The sequence below is a fragment of the Octodon degus genome, unplaced genomic scaffold (assembly GCF_000260255.1).
Source record: "Octodon degus isolate 3935 unplaced genomic scaffold, OctDeg1.0 scaffold00276, whole genome shotgun sequence".
NCBI lineage: Eukaryota > Metazoa > Chordata > Mammalia > Rodentia > Octodontidae > Octodon > Octodon degus.
Window position 1 is genome coordinate 1,198,202 of NW_004524852.1, and position 4,692 is coordinate 1,202,893.

The window sequence follows — 4,692 nt, forward strand, 5'->3', positions numbered from 1 at the left end:
ATAACTAAATTTCCTTCTGGAATATACCTGTAGTCTTGTTAAGGTTTATGTGTTTATGTGACACACGCTGGTCACAGTGAGCAGATAAAATGCCCTCATCATTTCACAAGCTATTTTCTACTGGCAAAAACAGATGGAAGATTTTTTTTCCCTGTTGCAGATATCAATGTTTTCTAGTTCAAAGTGCCTAATGGTGCATTCTGAGGAGTGCACAAGTTTCAGGTGGTTTGTACTTTTGGGGGAGCCAAAAAAAAAAAGGCAAGATTCTCCAATTGCACAAATTGTACTATTTGAGTTTCCAACATTTATAGGCAGAAACAGTAACACTTAAACAAATTATGCAGCAGAGGAATTTTTTTTTTTTTTTGACTCAAAGGGCCTAAATTGAGGACGTCCTTTTAAGTTCCTTTTGTTGTTGATAGTTTAAGGTATGGTCATCTCTCAGTCCTTAATTTACCAAGTCTAGATTTATAAATTAACAATGTGAATCCTGTTGTGAAATTGGGGAAATAATGTCCACCTCAATTTAACTGATAACCAAAGATGCTTTTCACATCAAAGAAATGATCAAAAAGGCTGTGTCACATTCCAAAGCCAAAAAGAAAAAAGAAAAAAGAAAGAAAGAAAAAGAAGATTAACACAAATGCCAACACGACGAGAAGTGCACCACTGCCGAGACTTGGCCCGCAGTGGCCTCAACGGCGCTGTCCTATGAAGCAATCTTCCATCTGCCCAGCGCCTCTTCTGGAGCCCAGCTTCTGTGCCATGCCACCTTGCAGAGGAGGCCCTTTTCCATCTCAGTCGTGCATCATCCCACCACCCAAAGGCCACGTGGGCTGCCAGGACCCTGGTCACTGAGCCTGATATCTCAGCGGTTATCACCACCGCCTCTGGTTTCTCGCTCCCTGGCAGCTCTTGTTTGTGTGTGTGTGTGGCTGGTTTTTTTTTTTTTTTTCTTCCACATTTAAACGCACTTCTCCTTGAAACATGATTGGTTTTGCAATTAAGATTCTCTGAACTGGTTCAGAGTCATCAAAAACCACAAAGCCAAAATTTGGAAGCTTTCCCCCAACACCCTTGGTACTGATGCGAAGTTCCACAACGTTTCCAAAACTCATGAAGAATTCTTTCAGTTCATTTTCATCAATATCATGTGGCAAGTTACCAACAAAAAGTTGATGACTATCCGGATAGCAAATTACTCTACGGTTGTCTGAATCATTCTGTTTCGTATCTCCTCTGCCTGGTCTTGGTCCCCTAGGAGGGAAACCTGGTTGCTCTCTAGGTCGTTGTTCACGCGCACGTGGTGGCTGAGACTGAACTTCTGGCTTAGCTTCAACTCTTGGCTTTGGTGGTTCTTGGGGCAGAGAAACAGGCTCCGTGGGGGGAGGAGGAATAGACTTCTCCTCCAGTTCTTCTAAGTTCTTCTCCTCCACTTGTGGTTTCAATTCTTCATTCTTTGTTTCAGAATCGGGCTCAGGTTCAGGTTCATGGGAGGATTCTTCCAAAGGCTCCTCTATGCCGTTAGTCACGGGGTGAGCTTCCTAGTAACCACTGTTGGCATTTTCTTGCACAGGTTCAGGAGAAGGTTGTCTTTCTTCTTGCTCCTCTTCCACTTCATCTTCTGATTCTTCATCAAGTTCTGGTTCGGAATCACCAAATACTTCATCTTCATAACAAAACATATCATTGTGAACATAAAATTTATTTGGAACAGACCCTTCTGGAGCCAAAACAAAGGTCTGCATGAATTTCCTTTCTGGCTGCCCACTATTAGACAGCAAGCCCATGACTTGGACAACAACTCCATCACTCAAGGTGGCATGTGCGCCCACATGGCGGATCTTCATGTGGCATTCACTGAAGTTCAGAGACAACACTTTGTGGTGTATGTCATTTTGGCCATAAACAGCTTCCTGGGGCTTTCCATTAGCATCTACTCCTCCATGAACATAGGAAGAATTCCTGCCATAAAACCTGTGTAAGTACTCTGGTGCTTTATTCAGCAAAGTGTACTACTGCCTCACGAACTCCCGCCCCACCAGCAGCAGGCTGGGCTTCTCCATAACCATCTCTTTGCTGCACAGGGTCAGACACTGTTATGCTGGCTGAAGGGAAGGTCACTTCTGACTCCATACAAGACCCCAGACTCAACAGCATGGGTCCCATTCGGCAGCAGTTACACACTCGGCAAGCCACAGCTCGTTTTCCTAGGGACCCGCTCCACCAGCAGACACTGGCTTCGACCACGTGGGTGGTGGTTACCGCAAAGAACTTTTAAAATATAAAAATAAACTTAAGAATGGAAGACAGACCCAGAAGCCAATTATTTTAAAAGAAATTCCAAACAAAGAGAATGGAGACAATAGAAAGGAACAAACATCCAAAGAAGTAGCTGGAAAATATTTCCTTGAAATTCATTTGTTTTCATTTTAAAATAGTCTAGTAAAACTAAATAAAATTAATTTTTAAAAGATCCTTTTCTAGATCTAATCTATTGAAATTTCAGAGCTCCAAGAAAGGGGGCTGAGGAGACAGCTCAGTGGTCTAAGCTCCTGCCTCGCAAACACAAGGACCCAGGTTCAATCCCTGCTACCACACGCAGTGTGGCCTGGAGCATGCCATCCCAGCCACAGAACTGGATGTGGTAGCACATGCCTATATCCCAGCACTGCAGAAGCTGAGACAGGAAGATCACTAGAAGTCTGAGCTGCATAGTGAGACCCTGTAACAATTAATTACTGACTAAATAAATAAAAAGAACTCCAAAAGAGGAGCTAGGGAGATAGCTCAGCCACCACATAAGCATCTGCCTGGCAAGTGCAAGGTTCTGAGTTTGGTCACCAAAGGAAACAAGGATAAGACTGACACCAAATTGTTTATCATTTCAGCCAGAGTGTGTGTGTGTGTGTGTGTGTGTGTGTGTGTGTTTGAAGAGGAATAGAGGGACCGGGGAGATGGCTCAGTGGAATAAGGGCTTCCCTGGCAAGCGCAAGAGTCTGAGTTCAATCCCCGGTTCCACCAAAAAAATTTAAAATTTAAAAAATAAAGTGCACATAATGAAGAGAAATAGAAGGGAGAAGAGAGAGATTACTTTTTGCTTTTTTTTGTTTGCTTGTTTTGTTTTTGTTTTGTTTTGTTTTTGTAACGATCTTTTTTTTTGTAGTAGGGATCTAACTCAGGACCTTGTGTTTGCTGGGCAGACACTTATGCCACTAAGGTGTCTCCCCACTTGTTTTGCTTTTGAACACGGAACCCAGAACCCTCTTTTTTCTTACTTTTCTTTTTTCATGAGGCAGAGGTTGCCCAGTCCAGCCTCACTCTGGCTGTGCTTCTGTCTCAGCCTCCTGAGTAAGCTGTATTACACATGTACACCATTTCACCCAACTCAAAATAATACTTTTATTTGGTAAAAGAGAGAAACAATATTTTAAAATGTTTAGAGTCTCATTCTCACCCCCACATCCTCATTCATCCCACCTCACCTGCCTCCAAAGATAGCCATCATTTTTATTAGTTTCTTGGTTACCCTTCCAGTTGGGAAATTTTTTTAATTTTAAAATTCTAAATCAAGGCAAACAAACATGTTTGAACAAAATTAGTGCGTAGGCAGCATATAAGCACTGCAAGCATAAAGTACCACTCAAGGTAGCCTTGTGAAATAAAGCGCTGGAGAAGGAATTCCAGCAAAATAGAGGGAACCGGTGGGCCACATGGATGCAAGACATGTGGGAGCAGCTGAATGTGAACTATTGGGAAGGAAAAGGCCTGAGATGTTGAAGGGGACTCATTGGCCCCAAAGAGGAGGTTTGCTAGGAAGCTCACATTTTAGAGCCTCACCATCATCTGGGCCTCTGAAGGCCATGTGATGGACCCGTGTAACTGTTGTACTTGTAATTTTGAATCTTTTTCTCTTAAGAGAGCTCCCAAATTACACGGCATTAAAGACCACTGACCCTGGATCTGGCCTTGATTTTAACATTTAGAAAATTTTTCCTTCGGATAACAAATTTGTAAATGACAAAAATTACATTTCTTTCCTTAGAAGGCCTGCTGGTTAGCTCAGTTGTTTAAGTGCCTGCTTAAACAAACGCAGTCAGGCTCAGGATACTGTGGTTCGATCTCCAGATTCTCATGCCTTACCAGACCTGTCCTTAAGGCATCCTGAGCCAGCAAAAAAAAAAAAAATCTTTCCTTTGGATTCCATCAAACTGCAGTAATATTCACAGTGCTAAGCAATACAATAATGTTCACTGACTTCCCACTTAACTTATACAAATATTTAACTGGAGTTACAGGACAGAATGAACATTTTAAATCTTGACAATGTGAAAAGCAATACAACTAAAAATACTAAGAGAGGTAGAAAGACAGCTTATTATTTGATAATGGGATGTTTATAAAAACTAACATTGACCATAAGAATAGAGATTCTAGTATACTAATTATCATCAGCTACATGAACCAAAATGTATTTAACTTCAGTCTGGAGTTGGAGAGCTCAGAGAAAATAAGAGGCGCTTGAAAAGCAACACACTTCCCATCTTTCAGAACATAGCCCTATATACCGCCTAGGGATGACAAGCATGAACACAGGCATAATTAATACTACAGATGGAGGCGGCTGGGAGATGGCTCAGTAGAATAAGTGCTTCCCTGGCAAGCACAAGCGCAAGGGCGTGAGTTCAATCC

At 42.1% G+C, this 4,692-nt stretch overlaps 1 pseudogene; it reads right to left on the bottom strand.

The window, feature by feature from the left end:
• Nucleotides 1–367: 367 nt before the first annotated feature.
• On the bottom strand, nucleotides 368–2,177 carry LOC101579553 (annotated as a pseudogene).
• Nucleotides 2,178–4,692: the final 2,515 nt, after the last annotated feature.